This window comes from Oryx dammah, unplaced genomic scaffold (assembly GCF_014754425.2).
Source record: "Oryx dammah isolate SB20612 unplaced genomic scaffold, SCBI_Odam_1.1 HiC_scaffold_11050, whole genome shotgun sequence".
Lineage (NCBI taxonomy): Eukaryota > Metazoa > Chordata > Mammalia > Artiodactyla > Bovidae > Oryx > Oryx dammah.
In genome coordinates, this window is record NW_024080444.1 from 7,395,105 (window position 1) to 7,412,722 (window position 17,618).

Here is a 17,618-nt window from a genome sequence, read left to right on the forward strand (position 1 = left end):
ATTGTGTAGCAAAACCATTCACAACTAAGTTGGTTAAGATGGATTTGGGAGGCAGGTTTTAGTAATAGAATCAATAACTCCATTTGGAATCAAGAATATCTTGTCTTACCTCTCTTTTGCAGTTGTTACTTCAAACAAAAACCATTTGAAGGGAAGTAGGGAATGAGGATTCAACACTGTACATTCTAAGTATTCATTAAAGCCAGTGATCTGGCAAACCAGCTTCGCATAGCTAACAGTCCTGGGTTGATGGTTATAGAAGTATGTATGAATTGATGCTGCAAAGGCATATGGCAACTGTTGGGACCCAAGCATTCTGTGGAATGAAGCTGACAGTAAATGTACATGTAGTGCAACAAACTTCAATAAGCTCTGGGGTTATAATGTGAGTTTATAGTGAGATCTGGACAGTATATGCAATGAAAGGAGTAGCAATGGCTGATTATTCTTTAAAGAAATTACAAAGAATTTCTAATTTTAATGTGAATTCTCACAGGAAAACATAAGCAAACATTAAAATTAAACAGGATAAATTTACTAAAATAAAAAGAAGCTGAAAGTTCTCTATAAACTTCTGTCTTTACTATTATCTTCTCTAGAAAACTGTGTCTCTCAACTTGAAGGAATCCAAGTGTAAAGAAAACAGTGTTTTCTTTCATTTTGTTAACCTGCAAAGAAGTTTCTATACATCCATATCTGCCTTCTTTAACAAGGGTGAAAACATAGGAAGCTTCCCTGTCATTCTTTTTCTCTGTCTCTGGAGGTGGGACAACTGATTGCCTTGCTTTGTTTGCATCATGAAATCCCTTCTTTCACATATTTACTAGCTAAAGGTATCATAGTGGATATCCATTCACAAGACCGCAGTCTGACCTGCATTCTGATCCACTTTCCCTGAAAATTTGACCTTGGGAACTTTTTGCACTTAGATCAAACCATTCCACTGCTAAGGAAAATAAATATTGTCTGATTATACAACAGAGAGATCTGAATGTTACCATTTAAGGGAAGAAGCACTCATGGGACCATCACCTCTGGCAGTTTTGTATTTTAGTCCAGCATATCCCTAGCTATAATCTTGAGATGACCATATGATATTTAGCCTTGATTAACAAATACAGAAAAACTTGGCACTTAATCAGTTGGCTTCTCAAAGAGTTTCTCTTTACACATGATAACCATACTTTACGTCAGCAACTGAAGAATTATGATATGGTAAAAGGAAGAACATTAATACTTTAAGGATCTCAGATATTTAAATCTAACAATTACATATATTGAATTTTCAATCTCAGATTCTAATAAATGGGCTAACTATGGTTGTTTGATTTCTATTGTTATTTATGATAGTCATGTATTCAATGAGTTTATTTTGATTTATAGTTATTGAAAGAATGCAAATATATTTTCTATAAACATACCAGAACATGAATTTGTTTCAACTGATGCATCTCATTCCAATCTGGTGGATGACAAGGAGTTATGATAATGTCATTATGAATACCTTATTATTTTGAAATAAATTGAAAAGTAGAAGGTTTTTTAAACTAATTTGATGTCTCTATTACATGCTTAAGTTAGATCATGGTTATTTCAGCACATAAGTAAATTACCATCAAAAATTATAATGGTATCACTAAAAACTCGGCACAGACATTCTGCTGATTCCTCCCACTGTTGCCACATGCTCTTGAATGGACAATGATCTATATTGTTGTAAAAGGAAATTAAACAATGTGGAGGATGGAAAAAGCTGAGGAAGTTGAGGAAATTTTGTTATTATTCCAAAATACTTATTACATAGCAACTTTTAACAGATTCAACAGTTATTATTTTGATGATACTTCCATTGTATTGGACATTTATAGGAGGTAATGAGAAGAGAGAGAGAAAGACAGACTGAGAAAATAGAGATTACAGATACTGTATTTTGAAGCAGCGTAATTGGGATCCACCTTCCCACTATCTTAAAAACAACACCATTTAATAATATCTGTGAATCAATGGATAAATAATAAGCTCTGAACATCTACAATTTAGAAGCAAGGGTAAGTTTATTTTCCAAGTATAGATTTTTAAATTAAGCTTTTGCCCCAGCTATAAAATCTATAAAGTGAACATACTTAAGGTAGACTATCTCCTGGAAAGTATTGTATAAAAAATACTAGGTAAGAGGATCTTGTTGTTTTAATAAATATCTGAAACCATTATTTAAGAGATTACAGTGTACTTCTTTCTTACAAGTGATAATGTTTTTAATCAACCCTCTATCTAAATTCAAACAAAAAATTTGTGAGGTTTGTCTCTAACCTCAAGAGGTTCTAACAGATCTCTTAGTAAAATTGGTTTCCCATGTTCATAGGATCTGTCCATCTACCAGCATATAAATCTATTATAGAGATGGAATTGCCATGACATCATTATTGTACAATAAGTCTGTTAATAATAGCAGAATAAACATGCTTATCACTATGATCATTGATTATTTTGTCACTGCAAAGATGTACTTTTAAAAATCAGAGACAATTATAACACATTGACACATGTTTTATTATATTTAAATATCTTTTACCTATTAATCCAATCATGTAAAGTAGAACTATTTTAGTTCAAATTGCTCATAAAATTTAATTTTATTTTCATGAACTTTCATATTTCCTTAAAAGTATCATTAGTAAGTCAATTGTTCTTATAATGTAAATTTCAAGCATGACAAGTAAAATGTTGTATAAAGGCTTACCATGCAAAAATTATTTTGAATACTATTACTAGAACATTTGCCCATGCATGAAATAGAAACATAACTACAAAATTTTCAGGTCAAACCACAGTATCAGGAAAAGGTTGAACATAAATTAAGAATGAATCCAGTATATTTGGGAGGGACTTCATTTTCTTCTTGAGAAATCAAAGAAGGACACTTATTAAACTTGGTATGAAATTTCTCAAGTAAAACTTAAGAAACCTAACCTTATTAAGGACACACATAACAAAAGCACTGGCTTGTTCAGTGTTTCATTTTAAACTTTTGGAAGCAATTTCAGTTAAGAATATATATATATATATATATGTATATAAAGGATTAAAAGACACCATACCTATTCTGGAGGACATATGGAAAAAGAATGTCACCAGGGATCAAGCATGTGAGAGTGTTCATTTCTTCATGTGTTCCACACAGACTTACTGAAAGTAAATATATGCATAACACAGTGCCAATCATTAGCCTGCAAACTGAATAAGAGCTCATTTTGCAACCCCCTGAGGGGTGAAAAGGACAAATATGTGTGAGTATATCATAAGTCAGTCTAACAACAATAGTAAGATATATTGAGGATGCAAAATGTGCCAGGCAATGTGCTAAATCCCTTATAGTGATTATCTCTTTTAATCCTCATAATACCTCTGTGAGAAAGGACTTTTGCTTCCAGTAAAATTGAGATTATGTATGCAGCTTGCCCAAGGCTGGACAACCAGAGAGAAGTAGACTAGAGATGATACATCCTATTAGAAGAACATGGAGAAAGTTTTATAGAAGAGGCTAAGATAATAATAGATGCCTGCTGGAGTCTATGAAGGCATTTTCTCTTATGGGTGTAAAATTTGAGCAGGTTGTAAAATTACAGAAAGATTATGAGCTTTGCAAGAAAGTGAAGGCAGATCCCCCTTGGGAATATTTCCATTTAATAAGATTTTCTCGGAGTATTGCTTTCTGGCCTTCATTTTATCATTTATAATATGTGATAGTAGGACAACATGATTTATAAGATTTTTTTTGAGTTCTAGAATTTTCTGATGCTATATATTTACATAAAAATAAAAGAAGTGGCTTCTGAGTTAATGCTGAAGCATCTGAGACTTTTGAGGCTATATCACTGATTCTGTTAACCTGTGCATGGATTAAACCTTATCTGTTTTCTCCAACAATAACCAGCTATGAGTAAATTTTTTCCCCCTTTAAAGACATTGAAAGTCATAAATGAGGGGACTGACAAATCTGTGGTAGTTGATAACTCAGGATTCTATTCTATCCCAGTTAAGATTCTCTTTGCTTTTTATCCCCAAATGTTTTCTAGTTGCTGTGGGAAAATTTCATGTTTTATACCTTGAAAGATTTCCCATTGCCATGTTTGAAAAGTCAAGGTATTTATAGCCCTCAGAGAGATGTATCACATGCTGGGTAGTGATAACCACTAGTCTCCCAGAAAAAGCCAATGAGGTTGGGAAAATAGCAAAGGAAACAGAAAAAGGGCTATATGTAAAAAAAAAAAAAAATCTAAATCTTGTGTTATTCTCTGCTTATCAAAAGAAAGTCAAGATTAACTTACATTTACTTAGAATGGGGAAACTGGAAAATTAAAGCTAATTTTTCTTCCAATCAGCCTCAGTGAATTAATCTGAAATAAAAATCTTTTAATATACTGCTTAGAAAAATGCTTTTAGCTCACTCATTCAAAATTATGTGAATTTCCTAGGAAAAAATAAGTATATAACTAAATACTCTGGCAATCTTCTCATGTAATCTTTGAAAGTCATCTTTATGGGCCTGAAATCAATGTTGATATGTATTTTCATCCACTTGATTGAACTTGTGGTTTGAAATGAATTGCTTTTGCATCAAACATGTTATATTAATCTTACTATAATGAGCAATTCTACCTTTCATCTATAAAAATATAAATAGAAATATTCTGGAAGACCTTTTATAAAGGCAAATATAAAAATATTTATTTCGCCATATTACTGCTTTGCCATTTATATGCTCAAATTTTCAGAGAACAATAACAAAATTGGCTTTTAAACTACAGATTTCTTCCTTAGTAAAATACTTTTTTCTCTCAAAATTAAGATTGAAAACAAAAAGATAAAAAAGCAATACATTGATTAGTATTTAGTAACAAAGAATACAAAGAATTCAGAAAAAAGAGCAGAAGTCACCAAAAGCAGAGTCAGCCGTAGGTTTTTGATAAGTGCTTTAGTGGATAAACTCCTTCCATCATTTGCTCTGTTCAAGCTGGGTTATTAAATAAAATTAATTCCATTTCCCACCTTTAGCTTTTCTTATGGCAAATGTAGTAGGCAACCTGCCATCTTTGATTAAAATTTTCTTTAAAAAGAAGTGATAGAACATAATACAGGATTATTAAGCCCATTGTGTAAGCATAATGATTTGAATCAGTTGTATGCAAATTTAGCATGCAAAGCATTTCCCAGAGCAAGCTTGTTAAAACATCGCATTTATTTTCAGGTACTCCTGCCATCCAGGGTGTTTGATTCAGTAGATCTGGAGTAACATCTGGGAGTGATGTTTTAATCAAACATTGCAAGTGTGATTCTAAAACAGGTTGTTTTTAGATCACTTTTGGGAAAGCTGTTTTTGAGAGAAATGAATGATATATTTTTATATGAAAAGAAAAGTAGGTAGATAACACAGAACATTAAAACAAAATTGTAGAAGGAGCATTACTAAGAAGAAAAATTGGATTCTGGTAGTTAGCTAAAATAAATCTCTTGCTATTTTGTTTAATCTTCACAAAATCTCTGAGAGAGTATTATCATAGGATAAAAATCTAAAATTCCAAGATAGTAAGGATTTTTACATATATCACCAACATGATATATTACCAGAGTGCATGCTATTTCCACTTTGCTAAACAAAGTTGAGGGAATAAGTAACAGTGAAGAAAGAAATCATTTAAGTAGCAATTCAAAGAGAGGCCAATAGGTTTTGTGTGTGTGTGTGTGTGTGTGTTAATTATTTCTCTGTCCATGGGATTCTCCAGGCAAGATTACTGGAGTGGGTTACCATTTCCTTCTCCAGGGGATCTTCCTGACCCAGGGATTGAACCCGGGTCTCCCGCATTGTAGGCAGATGCTTTAACTTCTAACCCACCAGGGAAGATTCATAAAAGCCAAGTAACAGTTATTTGTTAAGGACTAAGAAATAAAGGAAAAAAAGGTGCCTACCCAACTACCCTGGGCTTCCCAGGTGGCACAGTGGTAAAGAATCCATCTGCCAGTGTAGGAGATTCAGGAGACATGTTTGATACCTAAGTAGAGAAGATCCCGTGGAGAAGGAAATAGCGACCCACTCCAGTATTCTTGCATGGGAAATACCATGGACAGTCGATCCTCAAGGGCTGCAGTTCATGGGGTCCCCAAATAATCAGACACTCTTGAGGGTCTAAGTGCAAATGCAAGCAACTATCCTAGTAACCTAGTATGTGAATGCAAACACATATAATGTTGTGTCATTTACAATCATCATTAAATTATTGATGCTCGCACATTCTCCTTAATCTAATGTCATATACTTTCCCTTTAACACTTTTGTGTACACATAATGCCAATAAACCCAATTTCTTAGATTTGTGCTCACCTTGATCTTCAGAACATTTGATAGAAAATGCACTTCTTTTTGGGGTAAAATTTTTATTTACATTGACTGAGTAAACATTAAACCACTTAGCTGCTTCAGTTTAAAAGCATCTGTCCTTAAACTTTAAAAATTATTTCCCATTGCCTTAATTTGGAAGTGTATGAACTCAAGCTTAGAGGGACTGACTTCTAGTTCTACTTTTTTTGAACTTCTAAAAGTCTTCTCCTTACAAAGTCATTTATGAGCACTATTACATAATGCTTTCTCCAAGGAATGAGAAAAATACATGCACACATACACAGGCTTTTATTTTTGGTATTTGTGGTAAAATTTTGTCTTGGGTAGTTTACTTACATCCTGGAATCCCTTTTCTCCTCTTCTCTCCTCCTAGACTCTTGTATGCTAGTAGGTACTAAAGTATTGCCCACTTGATGAGAGGAATTCAAGTGTGAGGTCTCTAAAGAGGATTTATGTTTTAATTGTGAAATTTTTAAAAAAAGAAAAGAAATAAAACCTTCAGGTCTATTTAAAACAAATTTTAATCACAAAACAAAGAAAAGTGAATTGATATTCATAGCCCTTTTTGTCAGAGAAGGCAATGGCACCCCACTCCAGTACTCTTGCCTGGAAAACCCCATGGACGGAGGAGCCTGGTAGGCCACAGTCCATGGGGTCGCTAAGAGTTGGACTCGACTGAGCGACTTCACTTTCACTTTTCACTTTCCTGCATTGGAGAAGGAAATGGCAAGCCACTCCAGTGTTCTTGCCTGGAGAATCCCAGGGACAGGGGAGACTCATGGGCTGCCGTCTATGAGGTCGCACAGAGTCAGACACAACTGAAGCGACTTAGCAGCAGCAGCAGCAGCAGCAGCCCTTTTTGTTGTTTAGTCACTAAGTCATGTCCAATTCTCATAGGATTTCCCAGGCAAGAATACTAGAGTGTTGCCATTTCCTTCTCCAGGGGATCCTCTCTACCCAGGGTCAGTCAGTCAGTTCAGTCGCTGAGTCGTGGCCACCTCTTTGCAACCCTATGGACTGCAGCATGCCAGGCCTTCCTGTCCATCACTAACTCCCGGAGTTTACTCAAACTCATGTCCATTGAGTCAGTGATGCAATCCAACCATCTCATTCTCTTTCCCAGGATCAGGATCTTTTCCAAGGAGTCAGTTCTTCACATCAGATGGCCAAAGTACTGGAGTTTCAGCTTCAACATCAGTCCTTCCAATGAATATTCAGGACTGATTTCCTTTAGGATAGATTGCTTTGAACTCCTTGCAGTCCAAGAGACTCTCAAGACCACAGTTCAAAATCATCAATTCTTCAGTGCTCAGCTTTCTTTCTAGTCCAACTCTCACATCCATATATGACTACTGGAAAAACCATAGCTTTGACTAGACAGAACATTGTTGGCAAACTGTCTCTGCTTTTTAATATGCTGTCTAGGTTGGTCATAATTTTTCTTCCAAGGAGTAAGCATCTTTTAATTTCATGGCTGCAGTCACCATCTGCAGTGATTTTGGAGCCCAAGAAAATAAAGTCTGTCACTGTTTCCACTGTTTCCCCATCTATTTCCCATGAAGTGATGGGACCAGATGCCATGATCCTGGTTTTACGAATGTTGAATTTTAAGCTAACTTTTTCACTCTCCTCTTTCACTTTCATCAAGGGTCTCTTTAGTTCTTTGTCACTTTCTGCCATAAGGGTGGTGTCATCTGCATATCTGAGGTTATTGATATTTTTCCTGACAATCTTGATTGCTGCTTGTGCTTCATCCAGCCCAGTGTTTCTCATGATGTACTCTGCATAGAAGTTAAATAAGCAGGGTGACAATATACAGCCTTGACGTACTCCTTTCCTGATTTGGAGCGTGTCTGTTGTTCCATGTCCAGTTCTAACTGTTGCTTCCTGACCTGCATACAGGTTTCTCAAGAGGCAGGTCAGGTGGTCTGGTATTCCCTTCTCTTTCAGAATTTTCCACAGTTTATTGTGAGCCACACAGTCAAAGGCTTTGGCATAGTGAATAAAGCAGAAGTAGATGTTTTTCTGGAACTCTCTTGCTTTTTCGATGATTCAACAGATGTTGGCAATTTGATCTCTGGTTCCTCTGTCTTTTCTAAATCCAGCTTGAACACCTGGAAGTTCATGGTTCATATATTGTTGAAGCCTGGTTTGGAGAATTTTGAGCCTAAGGTAGCATTTTAAGCTAGCATTACTTTGCTAGCATGCGAGAAGAGTGCAATTGTGCGGTAGTTTGAGCATTCTTTGGCATTGCCTTTCTTTGAGATTGGAATGAAAACTAACCATTTCCAGCCCTGTAGCTACTGCTGAGTTTTCCAAATTTGCTGGCATATTGCTACCCAGGGATCTTTCGGCTAAGAAAGATGAACAACTTGATAGTTGTGAGTTAAAGTTTTATTTGGGACAAAATAAGGACTGCAGCTTGAGAGGCAGCACTTCATATAGCTCTGAGAAACTGTTCCAAAGAGGAAGGTCAATATATAAGGTTTTGGAGAAGGTAGAGTTCAATTTCATTAAGCACTCATTTTGGAAATGTTTCTGCTAGTTATGAGGATCCGATGTCATCTTCACGACCAAGATAATCACAATGGTGTGGTCACTCACCTAGAGCCAGACATCCTGGAATGTGAAATCAAGTGGTACTTAGAAAATATCACTGCGAACAAGCTAGTGGAGGAGATGGAATTCTGGTAGAGCTATTTCAAACCCTGAAAGATGATGCTGTGAAAGTGCTGCACTCAATATGTCTCCAAATTTGGAAAACTCAGCAGTGGCCACAGGACTGGAATAGGTCAGTTTTCATTCCAATCCCAAAGTAAGGCAATGCCAATGATTGCTCAAACTATCACACAATTGCACTCATCTCACACGCTAGTAAAGTAATGCTCAAAATTCTCCAAGCCAGGTTTCAGCAATACGTGAACCGTGAACTTCCAGATGTTCAAGCTGGTTTTAGAAAAGGCAGAGGAAACAGAGATCAAACTGCCAACATCCGCTGGGTCATTGAAAAAGCAAGAGAGTTCCAGAAAAACATCTATTTCTGCTTATTGACTATGCCAAGGCCTTTGACTGTGTGGATCACAATAAACTGGAAAATTCTGAAAGAGATGGGAGTACCAGAGCACCTGACCTGCTTCTTGAGAAACCTATATGCAGGTCAGGAAGCAACAGTTAGAACTGGACATGGAACAACAGACTGGTTCCAAATAGGAAAAGGAGTACATCAAGGCTGTATATTGTCACCCTGCTTATTTAACTTCTATGCAGAGTACATCATGAGAAACGCTGGGCTGGAAGAAGCACAAGCTGGAATCAAGATTACCGGGAGAAATATCAATAACCTCAGATATGCAGATGACACCACCCTTATGGCAGAAAGTGAAGAGGAACTAAAAAGCCTCTTGATGAAAGTGAAAGAGGAGAGTGAAAAAGTTAGCTTAAAGCTCAACATTCAGAAAACTAAGATCATGCATTCAGATTTCCCATCACTTCATGGGAAATAGATAGGGAAACAGTGGAAATAGTGTCAGACTTTATTTCAGGGGGCTCCAAAATCACTGCAAATGGTGATTGCAGCTATGAAATTAAAAGACACTTACTCCTTGGAAGGAAAGTTATGACCAACCTAGATAGCACATTAAAAAACAGTGACATTACTTTTCCAACAAAGGTCCATCTAGTCAAGGCTATGGTTTTTCCAGTAGTCATGTATGGATGTGAGAGTTGGACTGTGAAGAAAGCTGAGCGCTGAAAAATTGATGCTTTTGAGTTCACTCAGGGTGAGAGTTCACTCCACCCTGAACTCCCTCAGGGAAGGTTGAAAAGCAACAGCTGTAGCAGCAATGGGTTGGTCTCCGTAGAGGCAGATGGCAAATTCTCTTGTTGTTCAGTCATTGGCAATGCAATTGGTAAGTGCAAATATGTAAACAGATCTAACCCATGTTTTCTGCATTGTAGGAGGATTCGTTACTGCTCAGCCACCAGGGAAACCCTAGGATTAAGTAATAATAGTACATACTTTTAACTATCTGATAGATGAAAACTATCAGTCTAACTCAGCACAAAATACAAAGTATTGTATATTTTTTGTTAATTGCCGTGCAAAATCCTTAATCAAACTCTCTGAACTCTGCTTATTATTTAATTCTATACCAAGCCTTAATATTTTTCCAAATTGTTTGAATAGCTCATATGCTTTTTAGCCCATTTTCCTCCAAATACTGCTTGTCAACATAGCATTTTGGAAATCTAAGGCTAACATAGGTCATGTAAGAATATGTTGGATAATTGGTGATGGACAATACATAGAGAAAATAGAGTTCAACTTCAATAGGCATTTTCAATTAATATTTATAAAAAAACTCATTCAATGACATCTACTTATAAAAAATGCCTCATCTAAATATTTTACTCCTTGGAAGGAAAGTTATGACCAATTTAGATAGCATACTAAAAAGCAGAGATATGACTTTGCCAACAAAGGTCCATCTAGTCAAGGCTATGGTTTTTCCAGTGGTCATGTATAGATGTGAGAGGTGGACTGTGAAGAAGGCTGAGCGCCAAAGAATTGATGCTTTTGAACTGTGGTGCTGGAGAAGAATCTTGCAAGTCCCTTGGATTGCAAGGAGATCCAACCAGTCCATCCTAAAGGAGACCAGTCCTGGGTGTTCATTGGAAGGACTGATGCTGAGGCTGAAACTCCAATACTTTGGCCACCTCATGTGAAGAGTTGACTCATTGGAAAAGACTCTGATGCTGGGAGAGATTGGGGGCAGGAGGAGAAGGGGATGACAGAGGATGAAATGGCTGGATGACATCACCAACTTGACGGATGTGAGTTTGGGTGAACTCCGGGAGTTGGTGTTGGACAGAGAGGCCTGGCATGCTGCAATTCACTGGATCACAAAGAGTTGGACACGACTGAGTGACTGAACTGAACTGAAATATTTTAGTTTGAATAGGTATGGAATATCAGCTTTTTACACCTTTGAGTAGATTGTTCCTACCTGGCTAGCTCACACATAATTTTGATTAAATAAATTATCCATACCTGAATCCTATGGGTTTACTTACTCTATTATTTTTTAATACTTCAGTTCAGTTCAGTTCAATTCAGTCGCTCAGTCATGCACGACTCTTTGCGACCCCGTGAATCACAGAATGCCAGGCCTCCCTGTGCATCACCATCTCCTGGAGTTCACCCAAACTTACGTCCATCAAGTCGGTGATGCCATCCAGCCATCCCATCCTCTGTTGTTCCCTTCTCCTCCTGCCCTTAATCCCTCCCAACATCAGGGTCTTTTCCAGTGAGTCAACTCTTCTCATGAGGTGGCCAAAGTATTATAGTTTCAGCTTTAGCATCATTCCTTCCAAAGAAATCCCAGGGCTGATCTCCTTCAGAATGGACTGGTTGGATCTCCTTGCAGTCCAAGGGACTCTCAAGAGTCTTCTCCAACACCACAGTTCAAAAGCATCAATTCTTCAGTGCTCAGCTTTCTTCACAGTCCAACTCTCACATCCATACATGACCACTGGAAAAATAATAGCCTTGACTAGATGGACCTTTGTTGGCAAAGTAATGTCTCTGCTTTTGAATATGCTATCTAGGTTGGTCATAACTTTTCTTCCAAGGAGTAAAAGTCTTTTAATTTCATGGCTGTAGTCACCATCTGCAGTGATTTTGGAGCCAAAAAGATAAAGTCTGACACTGTTTCCGCTGTTTCCCCATCTATTTCCCATGAAGTGATGGGACTGGATGCCATGATCTGCGGTTTCTGAATATTGATCTTTAAGACTTTTTCACTCTTCTCTTTCACTTTCATCAACAGGCTTTTTAGTTCCTCTTCACTTTCTGCCATAAGGGTAATGTCATCTACATATCTGAGATTATTGATATTTCTCCTGGCAATCATGATTCCAGCTTGTGCTTCTTCCAGCCCAGCATTTCTCATGATGTACTCTGCATAGAAGTTAAATAAGCAGGGTGACAATATAAAGCCTTGACGTACTGCTTTTCCTATTTGGAACTAGTCTGTTGTTCCATGTCCAGATCTAACTGTTGCTTGCTGACCTGCATACAGGTTTCTCAAGAGGCAGGTCAGGTGGTCTGGTATTCCCATCTCTTTCAAAATTTTCCACAACTTATTGTGATCCACACAGTCAAAGGTTTGGCATAGTCAATAAAGCAGAAATAGATGTTTTTTTCTGAAAGTGTCTTTCTTTTTCAACGATCCAGCGGATGTTGGCAACTTGATCTCTGGTTCCTTTGCCTTTTCTAAAACCAGCTGGAACATATGGAAGTTCACAGTTCATGTGTTGATGAAGCCTGGCTTGGAGACAAACATTACTTACTCTGTATTATTTCCACACTATATCTAGCCTTCTTTCTGTTCCCAGCATGTTAGGAACAAGTAATTTAGTTGCTAAGGCTTTTCCATTTGTCTAAAGGCAAATTTATCAATCTCTATGAAGAAAGTGTATGCTATCTTGCACTCTGTTTGATATATCATGGGAATCAAGATTAGACTTTTGTTGATTTGTTGATAATGAGGTGGTAGCAAAAGCAGTTTAAAAAGAACTTTAAAAGATATTTAAGACTTTCAACAGAACATATTTAATTCTGGCAGTAATAAAATGAATGGGATTTCATTGTAAAGCTGAGCAGAATTCAGCTTCTAATATGTCAGCTTTACATGACAGATTATTAATAAACTGCCACTGTTATCTCTTGATACCAGTCTTTGGTGACTGTCTTTTTTTGTACTTGAAACGCAAATGTGATTTTAAAAGCAATCTTTACCTTGTGAGCCACTTTCTTCCTTTAAATACATTTTTTCTTTTCTATAGCAATTATTATGTCATTAATGGTTTCAATTTCATTATTGTAGCATTTTCCAAAAATTACTAGGGAGTTATGTGACTTTTGATTAGATAAAGATTTGTTTGTTTGTTTTGATGAAGGCAAGGTGGAGGAAAAATTAAGAGGATTTATTCATTTCCTCAAGTAGCTTTCCCCAATGTTTATGCCTTTTCTCTCATTTGCTTATCTCTGTTGTAGATAGCCATTTTCTACTACCCATACCTTCATTAATCCAAAGAAACACATTGAGCATCTCTATGAAATAGGCATTGTACTAGGAAAACTGATAGACAATGAACAGGGCCTGCAGGAAATGTACAGTTCCTGAGAGATTATAGAAGGGTCTAAGGTTATCCTCCAGATATAAAGGGGTCATCACCTATGAAGTTCTCTATGCTGTATATCTCCTTGTTACTCCATCAAAACTTTAGCTTACTGTCAGAGGAAAATTAAGAATTGCCTCACTGTAAGTTATAATTAGTGCTTAAGGAACACAGAATCTGATGATGGTAAAGAAAGCGTACATAATGTTATAGAGAGGCCAAAGCAAGTAGAAACAGCTGTAGATCAATAGAGGTATGACTGAATTGGTTGTATGTAAGTAGAATATATTATTTTCATTGTCATAATTGGATGACTAATGTAAAACTATCAGGCAAAACTAAAAACAAGAACCCATACTCTCAGTCAGGTATTTATCAGCATTTCCTAAGCACTTAATCACCCACTATACACTGCTAGATGACTTTATACAAGAGTATCAGAGAGTTATTTTTGAGATCAAATTAAAATATGCCAAAGGTGAGTTAGCAAAGTATTTGTGACACTTAAGAATCCTGACTTTGCTTATAATTATGTGTGACCTTACCAAGTCATTCATTTTCTCAGATCTTCCTTTTGTTCAAATACAAAACAAGGAAAATTACACTATGAATTTTGAATCCCTTTACATTTTATTATTCTTTCTGTATTAGTTGGTATACTTTGGGTCACAAGTAATAGGAAACTAACTTGCTTAAACTCTAAAAAAGGTTTATCATTACACTTTACAAGAAGTTGAGCAGTTGTATAGTTCCATCAATGATTAATTTAGTGACTCACTGACATCATCAAGAGCCTATTTTTTTTCCATCTTTGTACTTTGTCCCTTTTCATAGCCTTGTCCTTGCCAAGCTTCCCTCAGTGTTGAAAGATGCTTACCATAATCTCAGGTTTCCTACCCAGATACAAGATATCCAATAGAAGAAAAGAGACTTCACTTTCTTTGTCTTTTGAGGTTAAGGAAGCTATTTAATAAGTCCCACCTGACTGCCTACTGCCCACAAATATTCCTTCACATTTCATTGATCAAACATGTCACATGCCCCAGTCTAAATTCCTATTGACTTAAACAGATTATGTTTATGGTATGTATCTGAAAATGTATCCTGCTTCCCCAGAGTCTCAGGTCTGTACAGAGAAAGAAAGAACTTTAAAATATTCAAATTCCTTTAAGAAGATGGAAAGGAAGAGATGGTTCTTGTTCAGGTATCCAGTGGTAACTGTTATACTTATTATACTTTGTTGGTATACTACATTCTTCCAGAATGCTTATTTTTATTTTCCCTGAGGACAAAATAGATAAACTATGGTTCTACTTCAGAATGAAAAGTTTCCAGAGATGCAAAAATCAAATTAAGTAGCTAATTGCCTAGTAAATAAGCAGTTCTTAGTATTTATGTGTACATCCTTTCTCGAAATTCTTTAGTAACTCCTCATTTGCAGTAGAATAATTTTAAAGTACACAAAATAAAAATTTGATCTCACAAAATCACACAGCCCTGTTCCCATCCACAATGCATTCAAAGGCCTTTTGTTTTCAAGCTTTTGCCTTCGCCCATGCTAGTCTCTCAAAAACATGACAATCACACTCCAAGAAGCAACCCTCACTCCATCTATCCTCCTTATAACCTTCCCTTATACCTGACCAGCTTATGCATATTTAACTGAAAAGGAGCTACTCTTGCTTCATTCTTTCAAGTTTCACAGCCTTCCTTGTAAAGTTGTTTGTGAGTCCTCAGATAACCCATTGTTCTATCATTTTCCCACTGAACTATGGCTCTAATTCTATTAGATTGATTATTTTATGGTTTTACATTTACTTTGTGATCTCTTTACTGGACTTTACCTTCTGAGAGGCAGGCTGGTGTTCTCGCTGCTTTTGTATTTGACTCTCAAATAATGAACATAGGTTTATTATCTGTGTACTCGACTGTATGCCTGGGAAAAAGGTAGTGTAGGAGTCAGTGTACATAAGCCAAGAAAGTAGTTGGACATCTTTTTTTCCCCATGATAAGGACATAAGATACCCTAGAGAAGTGGTTCACAACATTTTCCTCAAATGGCAAAATATTGTCCTAACCAAAAACTTCACCTCCAAGAGACAGTCTACAGAATCTCACTATTAATTACCTAATGCACATGTAGATTTTCTTTAAATATGGTTTTTAATCTTCTAAAACTTTGCTAACTTTATATTCTCTCATGTTCAGTTGTTAAACTCCTGATAAATGTGTATTCTTTGCCATAAAATACTCAGATTTTGTTTAAAATGAAATAATGTTTATGTATCATTATGCAAGATCAATTTCCAGAATCACCCTGTTTATTCTGATTTCCTATCCAAAGCCAGTATATACCCTGTGAAGTGTTGAATTTTGTAATGAAGAATCATAGATTTAATAAAATGGGAAAAAAATCATGAGATGAAACATTTTATCAATGACATCATTGTTAACTGCTGTATTCTTTGAGTAACTAACCTCACTGCACGTTGAAAAACAAATAAATCCTATGGTTGTGTTATTATAATTTACCTTCATATGTATCACTGTGTTTGTAAAGGTAGCATGTACAAATTATTTTCATCACTTTGAATTCAAAGATTCATATAGATATGTAAAAGTTTTTAAATACAAGAATAGTTTGTGTTGTCCATTTATAAATTGTAACAATTAGTAGATTATGATTGTTTTAGATAAGTATTGGACAAGAAAAATAATATTTCAAAATGAAATCACTGGAGAAGAAAAAAATATTTAGGGAGAAAACCTAGCAGTATAGTGTTTGAGTTGTCACAAATGAGGAAACAGCCAATAAGTGATTCATCCTGTGTCCATCAGAGTGTACTTATAAATCCATCTGACATCTCTGGCCTATGAGAAGACCGAAAAATGAAGTTACAGACTTCTCACTAAAGATAACAACATCAACAAAGAGGGTTTGAGAGTGCTATTTGGCCATATCCATTTATCTCACTTCTCTTCATTCTGTTCTGGACTTTTCTCACACATGTCTTCAAAATCCCAGGAAGCAGGGCCAAAGTTTAATCTCTTGTTTTGTTTCTAGCAAGGACATTTGATTGTTTTCATAATTGCACAAAAAATGAATAATGTGTACAGTTCTGGAAATATGGGAAACTATAAAATGTAATTTTGAAAAATAAGGAGTCCTACAGTTTGCTCTTGACATATGTGGACATTTGCAGCATTTCACTTTATTTATTGTATCCAAAATTATTTGCATATCCTTCAAAAGACAGTTTGGCAATATCAAGAAGTAGTTTTAAAAATACAAGAAAAAAGGAAACTATGAAAGAAAAGTATCCTCATTAGTCATCCTAGGGTACAGATTCTGAAATATCAAGGTTTAAATAGATGTCATGCTTTTCTTTCTCATCCTTGTGCTGAATCATATGTAGAGACCATCATTTAAGACATGCATTTTTTCCCAATTTAAATGTAATAAATACTTTTACCCTTAAGAAATGTTATCCATTTCTATATAGCCTTCAAATTGTAAACTTAAAAGACTGCATATTACTTCAATTCATGGTTGCTATCAGAAGAGATCAAGGCAGAGTTCGTTGTTCAGTCACTAAGTCATGTTCAACTCTTTGTGACCCCATAGACTACAGCACACGAGGCTTCCCTGTCTTCACTGTCTCCCTGAGTTTCCTCAGACTCATGTCCATTGAGTCGGTGATGCCATCCAACCGTCTCATCCTCTGCTGCCTTTCTCCTCTTGCTCTCAATCTTTCCCAGCATCAGGGTCTTCTCCAGTGAGTGGGCTGTTTGCATCAGGTGGCCAATTATTGGAGCTTCACCTGCAGCATCAGTCCTTCCAATGAATATTCAGAACTGATTTGGGTTTAAAAAGTCTTTATAGTAGCAAAGAATGAGGGAAATTAACCAAATACCTTATTTTACAGCTATCAATTTAGATAAATATTTCCAGTTTATTAATTCATTTACTAATATTACTAATACAATTTAAAATCAGATTATTTGTTTTATTTAATATCTAGTTGAGGGTTTCTTATAT